General features: G+C 35.1%; 1 protein-coding gene and 1 pseudogene across 2 annotated transcripts in view; both read right to left on the bottom strand.

Moving 5' to 3' along the window:
• CNTN1 (contactin 1) overlaps positions 1-16890 on the bottom strand; it is a 342876-nt gene that overhangs the window by 305520 nt on the left and 20466 nt on the right. The window lies entirely within an intron of this gene.
• On the bottom strand, positions 3174-3900 carry LOC138397258 (methionine aminopeptidase 1 pseudogene; annotated as a pseudogene).

Raw genomic sequence — 16890 nt, 5'->3', positions numbered from 1 at the left:
TCCATTTTTGAAATTTGGGAATTTTGGATAATGAATCAGCAAGATGCATATGATGTAGTTCCATACACCATTATGGTGGATTAAAATACCGTGCTGCCATTCCACTCTAAACTTGTGTGTAGACAGTAATGGTCTCTTGATATTTTATATCTCCACTTATCATTAGAGTTTTCATTATTTCTCCACATCAAGTTATATTTACATAATTTAATTGGAGTTTTTCAAACATAGCCAGAAAGTTAACATAACATCTCATAATAACATTATCAGATACTACACATATTGAATACTTTAGGGAAAAATAATTGCCTAAAATAAGTATGATAGGCTTAAAATTGCTTTAACCCTTCCACATGGTGAGGCAAATAATGAGTATTTTCTCTAGCTTTCCTCATTTGCAATTTAAAATGTTCTATTTTATAGTATATTTTTTCAGTCATTGATTCCACAAATATCTGCAGAATACCTCCTGCACCAAGAATGTAATGATTGCCAAAACCAAATGCCTGTTCCCCAAGAGTTCATAGTTTAGTGGAAGATTGCAAAGAAATACATGCATGTTATGTGATTATTTTGTTTTTGTCTTAGAATCTAATTAGACTATTTAAGTCACCATAATCCCCAAAGCAGTGATAACCACAGTTAAAATATGGGGCTATGTAAGTATGTGTTTGTGTATATTTATTAGGTTGGACCATATGAAGTTGCTGTGTTTGTAGATTAGAAATGGTCAATAGCAGCACTTTCATACAGTTCAACTTAATTAATATATTTCACTGTATGTGTGAATCACAATCCTCTACAGTTGATTATTTTCATTGTTATCAGTATTTTCCATAAGTAGTGCTAATAAATCATGCTACACTGCATATCCAGTCACATAAATCTTTATGTACATCTTTTATTCTTCCCTCAAGAAAAATCCTTGTAGGCAAAATATCCAATCAAAGGGATGTGAACATTTTGAAAAATTTTAAAACTAATATTTTTAAATTGTGCTGATGATATTTTGCTCAGATTGTTGTTTTTATTTCTATTTGACATATGGTGCATTGAAACTATTAATAAATGGCTGCTTTATCAATTTTCCCCATGGTTTTCCATTATCTATGGCTCAATTTTGGTCATTTATTTTTTACCAAAAAACTCTCACTTCACCCACATTTGGCCTTTTTTAAAACATAGAAGCGTCATAGTATTTTCTTTATTCTTAAGGGGAAAAATACACCCAAAATATGTTGTTGTATCCCCCGCCCCATCATTTCTAACAGGATACATTGCTTTTTTTCCTTTGTTTTCCTATATGTCTTGCCAAGGATTGGTCTATTATAATGACCTGTCAAAGAACAAATATTAAATGAACAATGACATTTACCCCTTTTTTTCTAATTTTTAAATTTCAGCTTTTCCTTTTGGTGAATTGTTTCTTCTTTATTTTCCTTAAGAATATTATCCTATTCTTTGTTCTGATTTTTACTTAGTTTAATATTTAGTTCAGTCCTTAACTTCTTTTCAGTCCTTACTAAACCTGTTGTGTAATTTCCTTTTTTTGATTATCATTCAAACTTTTATTTATTTTATTTATTTATTTATTTATTTATTTTGAGACAAGGTCTTACTCTGTCATCTGGGCTAGAATGCAGTGGCATGATCATAGCTCACTGTAGACTCAAACTCCTGGATTAGGGTTCAAGCACTACTCCCTCCTCAGCCTCTGAGTAGCTAGGACTACAGGCACGTGCCCCCATGCATGGCTAATTTAAAAAAAAAAAATTGTAGAAACAGGGTCTTCACTATATTGCCCAGGCCAGTCTGGAACTCCTGGCCTCAAGTGACCCTTCCACTGTGGCCTCCCAAAGTGCTAGGATTATAGACATAAGCCACCATGCCCTGTCACAATTCAAACTTTTTAAGTTCCCTTTACATATTATATTAACATTCATATTGCAAGGCATTCCATTCACAAATATTACAGTTTGATAAAAACTTCACACATATACCCCAAAAGTCTATACTACTTTCAGTCACTTTACAAAATTATTAAAAGAATAAAGGTAATGGAAACACAATTTTAATTATTTTAAAGCAATAAGGTCTGAGGACTCTGGAAAAGATGTTCTCTTACAAGTATAATGTGTCATTGTATGAAATTATATAACAAGAAAAGTCACCAGATACTCAGTAAGCAAGTACACTCTAATGACAAAGCTAAAGAATTAGCACAGAGGGCGGAGAATGATATTTCCCAACCAGGAATTAAATGACTTCAAACTATGGGTCCATTTATGATAATATATAACCCTGTCAGAGCAGAATCAACATAAACCTCAGGTGGCATAATGTTTGGTAATTACATATATGGATTTTAAAATGTATACATATATATTTCCATATGTATAATCAAAAACTCTGGTGCAACATTTATTGCAAGTTTCAAGAATGCTCATCTCCGGAAAGAAGCTGGCTTTTGGTGGCCAGTCTGTGGCCTTGGTAAAAGAAACTAGAAACAGCTCTAAGTAGAAGTGCTTAAAGGGCAAATGAAAAAAACAAGTGTGCAGAGAAATTTGGGTTTCAATTTCTTTTTTTTTTTTTTTAGACAGAGTCTCACTCTGTTGCCCAGGCTAGAGTGAGTGCCGTGGCATCAGCCTAGCTCACAGCAACCTCAAACTCCTGAGCTCGAGCGATCCTCCTGTCTCAGCCTCCTGAGTAGCTGGGACTACAGGCATGCACCACCATGCCCGGCTAATTTTTTCTATATATATTTTTTAGCTGTCCATATAATTTCTTTCTATTTTTAGTAGAGATGGGGTCTCGCTCTTGCTCAGGCTGGTCTCGAACTCCTGAGCTCAAACGATCCGCCCGCCTCGGCCTCCCAGAGTGCTAGGATTACAGGCGTGAGCCACCGCGCCCGGCCTGGGTTTCAATTTCAACACTGAAAGAAGTTGAGCAATATTTCTTTCATCCTTCTTAGCTTTTTCAGACTCAAGTCAAGTTCTTGAGGACACAAATGCTGTAGTCCTTTCTTACCTACAGTCAAAAAAAAAACGAGTGATAAAAAAATTAGCTCTTCTTTTCTGCACTCTCTCAATAAAATACATAATATAGTAAGAAGGTATTATTGAGACCTGCCATCCTGGAAGAAGTTAAAATTAGAACAGAAGTGAGGCTATGCACTATAGAGTCACAGCCAGTGTCCTCCATGAACGCATCTGAGCAGACCACTTTCTGTCTCTTGTCACCATTGTCCAGCCATCTGGCCAGGTTTCGCCCTGCAATCCACCTTCACACATCATTGGCTCAGTTGTAAATACAGAACCTGACTACATCACTTCCACTGCTTTACTTTTGGCATAATGAAGAGCACTTGGGGGTTGTATGAAAAAGCTGTGGATTCCATGCCCACAATAACTTTGAACATCCAAAAACCTATTTGCTTGGACATGCTTATGAATTATGTTTCCCAGTTCTCTGCATTGGCCATCAGGTTTCACTGCATCAGTGGCTTGCATCAGGCACTCATCCATGGTCTGAATGGGTTTCCATGCTCCCTCATCCTCATTTCCAACAAAAGTTGTCTCATTCAGGTCCTCTTGATAACCACTATGATGAAGAATGATGTCCACATTAACAATACCACCTTGCAAGGGCCATCTGTCTGGAATTTCATGGCACAACAAGACTTTGGGGGATTATAATAATTCAGGGGAGAAAGATGGCAATTTCTTGCAATGTATGCTAATTGATAAATTTCTTCAGTAGATACATACACCTGGTCTAATCATCCCACCAGTAATACCCAAAACTTCTCTAGCAAGTCTGCACAAAAGTCACATCCCTTTTATATCTTCAGATGAGAGTAATTTGAGAAGTACCTTTAAGAGCCTGTTCAGGTTCAGACATTCCTAAGGGGTGACCAGGTCTTTGACTACAACTTGACACTGGCCTTGTTGTCATTAGTGGAGGATGTGGTCTGAGTCTACAAGTATATCCATAACCTGCCCATGGATCAGTGTTAATATCACCTTCTACAGTCCAGGAAGACTCTTGTTTTGCCTTTTCACATTTCACCTTCTGTGTAATAACTTGTGAGTAGCCCAACTTCCTTTAAAATGCCCTGTGAGTAGAAGTGCGAGCCATGGATGCCCAGCTAGACACAAGTGGGCCACTGGAGTGTGGCCTGGCTGCTGCAGCCATCTATCTCTCACTGGCATCTCCAGGGCTGCCGTGCTGCATGCCTGCTGGAGGAGCACCTCGCCCAGGAAGAGGAGGAGGAGGGAGCCTGTTGAGTAATTTTACATCTACTTTTTTTCTCTGTTATGTTCTAAGAATGATATAATTGTGGAAGTGAGTCTCTATTTTCCTAAGTGTTCATTTAGAGAGTCATTTTTCTCAAATGTAAAATTGATTGGTTTGGCAAATACTGTGGTGTTTAGGTCCATTCCAAATCCTCCTTCTCATCTGCCTTCCTTTTCTACAGAATAGGGACGGCTAAAATTCTCAACAAGTCTTTGCAACTAGAGTCAGGTTCTAATCAATGAGATATTAACAGAAGTTGCTGAGTAGTACTACCAGGAATGCTCTATAAGAGGCCTTATAGAGCTTACCATACTGGTTGGCTTTTCTCGTTGGTCCTCCACTCTTCCCCTAGTTCCTGCCTGGAATATGGTCATTTTCCCAAAGGTTTAGCAGTCACCTTTAACAAGAGGATGAAACTATACACTTAAAATACTAGAACAAGAGGAGAGAAAAAGCAGAGATCCTTAAAGATGTCCTGCAGCTAATGTACAGGTCTGAGCTGCCTGCCTCTGGACTTCTTGTTTCATGAGAAAAATAAAGCCATTTCTTGTTGAAATCTCTTTCATCAGGTTTTCTGTTTCTTGCAGCCACAATTAACATTAACTGAAAGTATGGGCGCCTTAGATGGTGGTCCCCAGATTCCTTTTTACTGGTCAATGCAAATGTCTCCCAGTAACTGTGAGCTCATAGCTCTACCCTTCCCTATAAAACTATTCTGGACTAAGAAGAGCTGCCTTATCCTGGCCATGGCACCCAAAGCCAGTGGTTTAGGGATAAGACAGTACAAAATCATGGCCCTACTTGCCTGAAGGCAGAACACCTCTACCGCCACATTAAAAGCCACAATTTCTATTGGGAGTGCCTGAGGCTAGACTTCAGTCTACCCCCAACATACACATTCTATTCTAATTCCTTCATTTACAGATTTTTTCTGAGTGTACACCCTTGATAAATCACTTGTTTCTAAAGAACCCTATCTAATTCAGTGGGTATTTTTATGTCAGTATTTTTTATAAATACCTACATTTATTATATTATAGATAAAGGATATAGTATGTATGGTTTTTGCTTCTTGGAATTTTTAAACAATTTCTCTATGGCCTAATATAGGATGAATTTTGTTTGGATTCATGGAAATTTAAAAGTAAGGTGTTTTCTCTAAATAAGTTACCAAGTTTGATATATAAGTTAGTCTTATTAGGCCTATCACTGAAATCCAATATGTTCATATTTATAATCATTTGCATCTCCTTGTATTTATAATAGTTTTCTATATTTTAAAAAATTGCATGTATATATTCTGACTCATTCAGGTCCATCTGTTTTTGATCTGTGATGTAAATTTTCTTACCATTTATAAAATTAATCCTCTATATTTATCCTACTTGCTTTGAATTCTGTTGACTATTTCAATATTGACTATCTCTGCTTTTCATTTGCTATTGTATTTGTCTGACATTTTCCCCATATTGTTTAAACCTTTATGTCAATGTAAATGACTTTTAAACTTTTCTCTTGTAAATAGCATATATCAGGATTTTATTTTTTTGTCCCAATCTTACTGCCTTTTTTCCTTTTGTTTCTTTTTTGATGCTTTGTCTTTGCAGAGGTTTTTTTTAGCTATCACACTTATTATTATACACTATACATTTTCATTTAAATATTTCATGTCCATTTTCATTGTTAGAATTTTTGTTTCTTTGTGTGGTTATTTTAATTTATTTTTCTTTATTATTTGTCTAGTGATTTTAAAGGTAAATATCCTCTTTTTATTCCAACAGTTTTTAAAATTTCAATTAATTTAACAACTTATCTTGGTATTATCAATATAAAAGGAAAGTATTAACTTATCTCTTTTACCAAGTTTCTTCATATATGCTAATATTTTAAAGCCAGAATGTGATTTTTGAATTGTTTTAACATTTTTATTTTTCTAAAATATTTTGATATTTGTGTTACTTTATAAACACATCAACAATAAAAAAGAATAATTATGTTCTAATTCTGAGACTAGTCAAATTCATGTTCCTCTATTTGCTGCCTTTCTTCTGCCTATTCATAAAAAAGTTTTGTTATCCTTGAAATGTAAGATATTTTACCATATCTATGTATTGATTTCTTTTCATTATTCTTATACTTTGCCGTTTTAATTTGCTGACTCAAGACTTCCTTGAACTCATGAAAAGTTTCCTTCGTTGTTTTAAATTACTGCTCCTCCTGTTTGCTCTGGTCTTTTTTTCGATTAAATTGAATACCTCTTAAACATCTATTGAATCTCAAAGGTCTGGCCTCCATGTGTCAAAGAAAAATTGCATTGGACAAATTTAAACAGGCAAGGAAGACTTTATTCAAGATTATTGCAATAGGGGAAAGAGATTAAACTCAATGCATTAAAACAAAAAGTTGGAGAGACTTTCAGAGCTAGGGTAAGCCAGTGAACACGTACTGAAGGCTGTTAGTGGGAAGCCTGGTGCTTAGGCCATCCACATTTGCTATTTGGTACCTACTGAAGTTAACCTCTTACCCTCCCCTGGAAACTGGGAGAGATGGGCACTATCTTCCTTGAGGATTACATTTCAAAGCCATGGCTCTCAGGTCCTAGAGAAAGACATAGGAAAAGATTTATATACATCTCAAAGGGGCAGAGAAAGAATTTGCAATTGCAAATTTTCCAAAGTAAATCCCTTAAGGAAAGGAGGTCAGGGGCCTAGGACTCAGAAAAAAGCCTATCTAAAAGTCAGTCAAGCCTAGCAGAACTTAAGGCTGTCTTGATCACATGTCATTTGCCTTTTGTTATTTTGGTCTCTTCATATTTTTCTGAGTTCCAGGAAAATTACTTTAACTTTTCATCTGCATTTCTGACTTGGTAAAATTCCATCAGGGGTCTCTAATTTCATTCAGGTTCTAAATTTGGCAATTGTGTTTTTTCACTCCACAAAATCTCTCGTTTCAGATCATCTTCTCCTCATGATTTTCACTCTATCTTAATTGGAAAAGCTTGTTCTTGATTTATTTTTGATACCAACCTAATATAGTCTACAATTTTCTATTGTGCGTTGTAGTAACCAATGCATAAGAATATCTTCTGTCTTATTTTTGAACATCATTATCCTCCGAGTCAAAGTAAGTGTTCTTGTTTGCTCATGATCACAGAGGATATAGTCTTTGCCTTTTGAATATTGAGCGCTGGGATGGGTTCTGCCAAAAAACTTGTGTATCTATTTCCAAATCTTTCTAGTACAAATGAGAGGAGAAGAAAGTAGTTTTCAATTACTTTACTTTCATTTTGCTAAGCAGGAGATCTAGTAGCCTGGCAGGGTGGTGGAGAGAAATTAAGCCAAACTGGAAGTCAGGACAGGGTCTGTCAGTCTATGTTATTTAAGGGTGAGTTTTCATTTTCTCTGTTTGTTGAAGGAATCAGTAGTTGGCTTGGCTGAGCCTTTATCCTCTTGTAGAAATTCAGAGATTGCTGTGGTACCCTCTCTTCGTCCCCTGAACATGCCGGAATCTGCCTATAGTGGGCATTTAAGACAAAGGATTAGCGAAGTTTTACTAGTGGCTAGGGCCAGTTTATCCCGGAGGCAGGCACAGTAGGCATGATGCCTAGGGTCCATGTTACTTTTTAGGGGTTCACAAAAATGTTCTAATTTAAGACAAAGTAGTCTTAAATTAGAATAAAAATAATAATGAATATAGAATGATGAATCTGGCCTGGATTACACTCATGTTTATACCAAGACAGAATATAATTTGTATTTCTCTCTCTCTGTCTTTTATTCATAGAAAAACAAGCCTACAAAAGTAGAAGTGCCTAGGGTCCATGAAAGTCATAATGTGGCCCTGATAGCATTTCTTCCATTTCCTTTTTAGCCATTTTAATACACACAGAGATTCTTGGTCACATGAGTCATTCCTTCAACCTAGTATGATTTCACCATATCTAGCAGAAATACGTCAGTTTCCAGTTTTGAATATCATCCGTTGCCATATTTTCCCCCTGTTTTTATATCCTGTTGCCTATTGTGATAAGATACTTATAGGGCAAAAGGTATGATCACCTTATGCATGAATTGAATAGCATAATCATAAAACTTGCAGTCACCCAGGATTAATTCCATTAATAATACACAAATCTGGTAATAAAATATACTTTCTTTCAGAGCTCAAAATATATTCAGCCAAACAATGTCTATATAGCCATATTCTATTCAATTCCAATTTTTTCCAGTTTCTGGGAAAATTCTGTAAGTTAAATTTACAAGTCTCATGGGAGTCACCAGAAAGGCTTTCAGGATAATAAATGGGAAGGACTAGAGCAGCTGAGGTGGCTTCTTCACCAGACAACTGCTTTAGTTATTGGAGATAAAATTTTAAAAGACCATGGAACAACTCAACCTGTCAAAGGAAAATATAAAATGCAAAGAAAATAATTCTCTTGAGTAACTAAGAATTAATCATGTAGAATTCCATGGCCTAAGAATATATTCAACCACGGGGCCTGGAAGAGAGTGGCTTCATAATTAGGAGTATTTACTGTCTGTTTTCTCTGTGCCAGGCACCTACCAGTACACGCATGATCCAATGTCATCCTTTAACAACTCTATATGGGAGCTACTTTTATTATTACTATTTTACAGACAGTAAATCAGGCTTAGAGGTTTTAAGTAATTTGCCCAAAGTCATATCTTGTAAGGGCAGAAGTGAAAGCCAACTAAATTCAATTTGGTTCTTTGCGCTAAACTTATTACCCCACTCTATCTTCAAAATAGCTTTCTTTTACATGGAAAGAAAAACACACTTGCTGGAGAGCTTTCATCAGAATTTTACTGCCTTATATACTTTTTCCTTCAGCATATGTATAGAAGTTTTCTTATTGCCTGTGGTTTTGCTTTTTTATTAAGAAATAAATTCAAAGACACTTAGAGGGAACAAGTTCTATTACCCTCTGAAACCTTTTATATCACTGCATTTACTCTAAAGTAATACTACTTTTCTCCTATACTACAAAATTCACACTATGTATTTTATACAAAACATAGTTTTATATTGTATGTGTGTGTGTGTTTGCCAACTGATACACTTGGTAACTATATCAGACTATTTGTTTGAGGGCAATATTTCCCATCACACACCTTAATAGACTGCAAGGTGCTTGAAAGCAAGGAACATATCTAATGGAAACCTATGAGCTCTTTCCAAAAGCTCATGGGGCCAGATGCATTTTGGACTCACATATTTTTTAGAATTTTGGAAGAGTACACACCTGGTCTGTGTGTAATTAGCAACATGTAATTAAAGACCTTCATATTTCTTCAGCAAAAATTGTTAATATTTACATCAGGTGGAAAAAATAAGGTATAAATACCCTTAAACCAGCTCAGAACAGGTTTTGCTATTAAATGAGTTCAGGTCAAGATGAGGTTTTGTCACCAAATGAGTCACAAAACCTGCATGTTTAGCTTGAAATTCAAAATTATAAGAAAGGAAATGTGGACCTCCACTTCCTCTGTACCCTGTGTAGGTCCACAACGAGGTTATTTGTCAGCTGATGGAAAAGTCTGTTCTTCCCTACAGTTCACATTAATGTAATATGCCCCAATTCATCAGTCAGTGTTCTTCATCACAAATTACAAAAATGAATATATTAAGTTTTGAGATTATCAAAGTCAAATTTTTCTTTGGCATTTCTTTTTGGCCATGAAAATAAGATGATATTTTAGAGATTTTTATGTAACCTAAGAGAATTTTAAAACCTAAAAAAAGATCCAATATAAAAGAAATAGGAGCTGGTCATGAGTGTTGTTATATTAATTGTTATCATCCATGCAGTTTGTTTAATTGACATTTTGGGACAGGGAATGTGATAGGAAACATGAAAACTGAGCACTTGGGATTGCTATGAAGGAGGACTGAGATACAAAGTATCGTGTCCTTTACATGAGCGTCACCGCCTAAAGTATAATTCTGATAAATAAAGACATCTAGATGAACGGTGATGCTTGGGATTTGGAAAGAGGAGAGAGAAAAGGTCAACTAATTCATTCAATTGTTTTCTCCAAGGGCATTTTCCTTGCTTTATATTTTAGATGATCATAGCTGGATTTCATTTTAAATAATCTGACAGCATTATTTTTAAAAATGTTTGATTACGCACAAAATATTTTTTGTTATGGTTATTAATTTTTAAAAGAGATTTATAATAGGATTCAATTATCCAGCAAACATATTGTCTTTGCATTTCAAACAAAATTTAATTCTCAAAAACACAAAACAAATAACCACACAAACTAAATGGTATTTAACTCTGTGCACTAATTCACTAGGTATACTGCTCCACCCTTGTCTGTGTATACAAACACACACACACACACACACACACACACAAACTTTGAAATGGGTAACTATTACTTATACTAAGATGTATCTATAGTATTTAATACCGAAACAAGCATGCTCTGAATTAAATCTTTAAAAGTCAATGAAAAAAAGCTAGACCTGAAGAGACCAAATTAGTGCTAATAAATATGCTTTTCTAATCTTACTCATTTGACTCTGACATACTTTAGAAATAAATTTAAGTAAAAATAAAAAATAAATATAGTACAGTCATGAGTAGACTAAGAAAGCCACATTGATGAAAGTCAAAGTATTAGGACCAGCAGGATAGATCTTTTAACAAAGCTCTTAACTTTACCTGGTGCTGACACATGGTAAATACCTAATAAATATTTGCTTTGTTGTCTAAGATCTACAGTTATGGAGCAAGCATCCTATGTACTTCATCTGAACATGCAAGAGTGTATTAAGCAAAGACGAATGTTATAATACATTTTATTGATCTCAAAGTACAATGAGATAAGGTGAGCTTCACAATTCCACATGGAATTTAGTCAAGGTTCCAGTCCTGATTCCCAGTTGAATGCTTTTTTTCAATAAAATCCACTTCTTTTCTTTCAGTTGCTATAATTAGTAACTCTATTTTATATGCCAGATCATCAGGTAAAGAAGGACAGCTATTTAGAAACTGCTTATAAAATAGCTTAGAAATTATATAGCAAATTCTTGACCTAAAAGGAGTTTGTGGTGTCTAAATGATTAGGGCTACATATAAAGCTTCCCTAAATATCATACTGAAAATATAACTATCCTCAGTTTTAAATCAAAGTGACTATTACTTCATCTTTCCATCGTGTTCACATATTACTGGTTTATTTAGCATGCTCTGATACTATAAAAAAAGAGTATCCATAAATATGCATTATTTGATTTGATGAATCAGCAACTGTTAACTTTTCCATATTGAGCACATTATTTCTAACTGAATCAGCAACACTCCTGTCTTCCAGAGACAAATAACTATATAATTAACTTTAATTGTCCAAGGTTTTAAAATTTTTTAACTGTACTAATATGCAGGCAATGAGATAATACTTTTTTTTAATATCAGAATATTACAGGGGTACAAATGTTTCGGTTATATATATATTGCCTTTACCCCGCCTGAGTCGGAGCCACAAGTGTGCACATCCCCCAGACAGTGCACACCGATTAGGTGTGATCTCAGACAGCCTGTTCAAAAACGCAACCCCTCCCACCATCCAAGGTGAAGGGAAATAAAATACTATGAAGCTATCCACATAAGGGCACCTTTGGAAAATTTTCTCTGTTGGAGAGAAATCCCAAATTTTCATCATATGGACAGCCAGGGTGCAGAAATACACAAAGCAGGTCTTCAAATAAAGAAAACAGTAAAGCCAAGGGAGAGCTTTAAAGGATAGGTGTGAAGTCCATCAGATGGGAGTTAGAATCCCAGCCCTATCACTTATTGGCTCTAAATTTGTAACCTCATTTGACCTCAGTTTCTTCTAAGAGGGGCTAATAATCTCTGCCTGACAGTGCCATGTGAATACCCTATTCAATTATACTGCTATAACATGAGGAGCTCTTAGAAGTCTTCTGCCATTACTCTTAGAGGCTTCTTTTTTGCCTACTGGGACAGGAATAAATTAATGGGCGCTACAGACATGACTGAATTCACTGAAACCTTCAGTGTTAACTGGAAGCCTCCTGGGTTCCTTATCAGAGAAGGCACTGAAAAACTTTCATAACCCTCGGGAGTATTTTTAACACATTGACTGCCATGTGAGTTGTATTTAATGTAGGCTACTTCTGAGCCTGGGGCCTCGTGAAGCAAAACCCTGCAGTTGGTTTGTAAAAATCTTACTTGTTGATGTTCTTATTATTACAATTAATATTGACAGTTTAGTTCTAAAAACATGGATTGTGTTGCATATAACTCATGCACAGAAGACAACAAAAAATAACAAATTAGAAAGGATTCGTTTTGTTTTAATAAAACACCATGGCCCCAGGGAAAAATATTTTTTCTGAGTGTGGCAGTCAATGTGTTAAAATTATCCATCATGTTCTTGGTTTCAAAATGAGAAAACATTTTACTTTAAAAAGAGATATTCATCAGATAGAATAAAAGAAACAAATAGGCCCAATTCCACATGAAAACATAAAAAAACTGAGAAAAATTAAAACTTAATATACTACAAAGATGACAGACCTAATTTTACAAAAATTCATGACCACAATTAGTTTTCAAGAGGCCCCGATTTTGCTGGAGTAACACTGAAGGAGACTCCCCTAATTGACGAGGTACCCCATGCTTACAGGAGCAGTTTTATACAACGGTGCTTGCAATTCTAAAGCTTTAATTTAAACCAATGCAAGAAAAACAAAACTATGTTTTTACATAGAGCTGTGAAACTACTTTCCTAAGTTATACGGAGCCTTATCACCATAGCATTATAAACATAGCATTGGCTTGAAGTAGAAGATATGAAGTTAATTTGAAGATGATTTTATATTTACAAATATTGACACCCAATTGATGAGCAGAAATTCTCTCATTTTATTTTATTTTATTTAGAGACGAGGGTCTCACTATGTTGCCCAGGCCAGACTCGAACTCCTGGGCTCAAGTGATCCTCCTGCCTCAGCCTCCGAAGTAGCTAGGGCTACAGGCATGTGCCACCCCACCTAGCTTCACTGTAAATATCAATTTGCATGACTAGCTGGAGTTTACATAAGCGTTTACTTCAGAACTTAAAGCAAGAAAGGTTTTTTCTAAGTTGGAAAACCAGTGCATATGATGAATACAATGACTATATTCTACAACATTGTTCTAAGCCCTTTATATGAAAAGTAGCTCAATATTCATTTTAGTTTAATTTAATAGATTTATTATTTATTATTTTAGTTGAAGGAATATCCTTTATTAATTTTATTATATATACATATAAGTCAAATAAATAATTGTTTCTACACAAAGTTTCAAGTGTATTTCAGCTCAATGAAAGTGGCTGTTAAAATCAACAAGAGTGAGGAGAAAGACCTGAGACAATTTTTTGTTTGTACTAGGTCCAGGTTTTGATCTCAGGCTCCAGCAGTTACTGGATCAATGACTATGAGCAAGTGATTTCACTTCTGAGAGCTTTTCCTGTAACACGGGGTGGGAAAAAACTTTCCAGACTAGCTACGAGGATTGCATAAAAATATGTACAAAAAAGCTTTGTATACACTTATAAATATATAAATCATTATTATCTCTTTCCCCACTGCTCAGAAAGGATGTCGTGAAGATTAAATAAGATTATAAAAAACATAAAAGAGCTTTGTAATTGTAAACTTTAAAGTGTTATTAATATATATGAAAGCAGGTTATATTTATGTTTTTAAGTGGATCAATTACTACATGTGTTCATTAACATTAGACAAGACAGAAAGCAATACTTCTAGTGTTCCCTTTGATATAGTTCACTTATTCTTCAGTATCAGAAGTTTACCCTCATCTTGTCCCTATAATCATGTGAAGAAATCACAGCTAGTTTTCAACTATAATTACAGTAATAACTGTTGCCAGATTTTGAATTTAGACTATCTTCCTATCGTCCAATGCCCTTTTCACTGCAGGCTAAGTTGATGAGTTCCAGATACACTTGGAGATGCAGGTAGTGTTTCAATCTCTAGACGCATTTGTATTTGCCTGTGTCCAACACCAAGATAATGTAGGCAAAGCTTTACTCATCATATGTATTGAGTCTGTATTCTAAAGGATACATTGCTCCTTATAAGGCACTTTAAACATTTGTTAGAGATTGTATCTTATCCCAGGGTATTTAGATTTGTTTAAAAAAAGAAAAGAAAAGAAGGAAGAGGAAGAGGAGGAGGAGGAGAAGGAGGAGAGGGAGGGAGGGAAGGAGGCGGAAGGAAGAAAAGGAGGAAATGAGGAAGGGAGAGGGAGAGAGAGAGACAGAGAGAGAGAAAGAGAGAGAGAGAGAGAAGCATCTAGCATCCTTGCAGGGAAATGGAGAAGTATGTACGCTAGGGCCACCCTGACCTGCGGTCTAATGGCCAGTCCCCATTTACTAAACGACCTCTTGCTTGGAAAAATTTATCCCTTTCTTCAATCCTCCTTCCTTAGATTTTTTTTAAAAAGCTACCTTGTGAGTTTATGTGAGGTTTAGAGACCATATTTATAAAATGCCTTGCATAGTGCCTGACATATGGAAAGTAGGTTTCAAGAAATGGTAGTTGTCATCCTGTCTGCACTTCTCTCCTTAGCCCTTCTCCTCTACCCATTTCCCCAGGCAAGACTCGGCTCCAAATAAATTAAATCTGAGTCCCTGAGTGATGGTTCCCAAGCACCAGTATTGTTAAAGTTACACAGGTGATTATAATATCCAGCTAAGGTTGTGAGCCACTCTGCCACCCTGACTTTCAAAATATTAGAGATATCTGTGGAATTTAATCCTTAATCTCAAGAGTGCATTTACTAGTTGTCATGGCAAATTGGATTCATCCCTATACTCTTTAACTGCAAGACTGTGTTTGAAATCAATTAATGAAAAAGCATCAGGCCTGTTCCATTAGCTCCCTCCAGGCTTGATTTTAATAAAAATTTGAAACCTTAATAGATTTATTTCTTAAAAGCAATAGGAATGTCACTATTTTCCCCAAAATAAGGGCAATCAAATCAGGCCCTGGAAGATTAGTTGTGTTAGTTTTTAATAATAAGGGGAAAATGTATTAGTAATGTTAAATCAAGGCAAAAAAATCCTGCTAATGTGGCATGATCTTATACACAAATTAAGCTATTTTGTTCCTTTCTCCCATTAGTTAATACTCTTGATGTAGCTGTCATTTTCTGAAGGTAAGAGTTACAAATTAATAGAGAAGTGTTGGTACTAAAGTTACTTAAGACAGTGCTACCCAAAGGGTGGTTCTCAAAAAGGCATTACTATTAGCATCACCTGGGAGGATCACCTGGGAGCATTTGCAAATTATCTGGCCTCACTCCAGACCCAATGAATTAAAATCTTTCAGAGTGGGTCCAAGGAATCTGTTTTAACAAGCTATTCCAGTGATACTCAATGCACATTCATGCTTAAAAATCATAAGCTTAGAGAATATCTAAGGCAAATCAAATTCAGATCTTAATCCATGATATTATATTTTCTTATCTCTTTTCTGTATCTGTTTTTCATTTTTCCACAAAAATGCTTACAAAATAATTTTCTTGCAGAGGAAATTTCTTCAGTCAGCTGCAGAATGACCATGGAGACTTGATGAGATTCTGGTCTGAAAAGATCGATGTTTACCTCTTTTGTAAGAAACAAAACACTTGCAGTCTATTTTTGAGTGAGTAGACTGCATGCAGAACATAGAGTTTAATGTCAAAGTCATATTTTGTTTCAGCAAGTCCTGAGGCAATCAGAATCCCCCAGGAGCTGGATAGGACAAAATCCAAAAGTTGCAAATGCTGCAGAATGTTAACATGATATACTGACTTTTAGTTCACTGAAATAAAATCTTAAATTTTGGTTGCTTTATGATAAATGTATGTATAAATGTCTATAAAGAAATTCATATTAATTAGAGTTCTTGAACATCTTATAAGATAATAAGTTTGAAATTGAATAAATCAAAGTCTGGAGGAGAGTGGATCCAGAATGCCACTTCTTAAAACAAATAATAATATATAATATTGACCTCAACATCTATTTCTGAAAAAATATGAGATGAGAGCATCTTGATCATAAAGGACTAGACATGCTGCTGTATCTTCATTTTCTAATAAAGATGGATAACATAACTTTCATTAATAATTAACATTTTAATCATGCCCAGACTGGAGAGATGGGGAGAGGTGCCATTATTCAGTAATATGTGATCTTTTGTGTAAGATTTTACAGTTTCTACTCCCCAACCCATTAATTCTGGAAACATCCACACTGTTCCATTTTTTCCATGAGATTCCCAAATCATATGGCCTTTCAGAATTTACTAATGTTTAATGCAAACTTCTGCTTTTTGAAAGTCTAAAAATCTTTAATGTGTCTCTCTGTGAAGAATTTTCAGACAGACAAGATGCTAAGCCAACTCTCAATTATCCTTATAATTCGAGAACACCCATTGTATGGATAATCCAAATAAAAAACAAAACACCTGATAATTTTAAATCATTTACATTAACTTTAGAACACATATTTACATTCATACATGGTCAAAGCTAAAAATTTTTTG

This window comes from Eulemur rufifrons, chromosome 16 (assembly GCF_041146395.1).
Source record: "Eulemur rufifrons isolate Redbay chromosome 16, OSU_ERuf_1, whole genome shotgun sequence".
Taxonomy (NCBI): Eukaryota; Metazoa; Chordata; class Mammalia; order Primates; family Lemuridae; genus Eulemur; species Eulemur rufifrons.
Note: the sequence above shows the minus strand (reverse complement) of the source record. Positions and strands in the feature narration are given on the sequence as shown.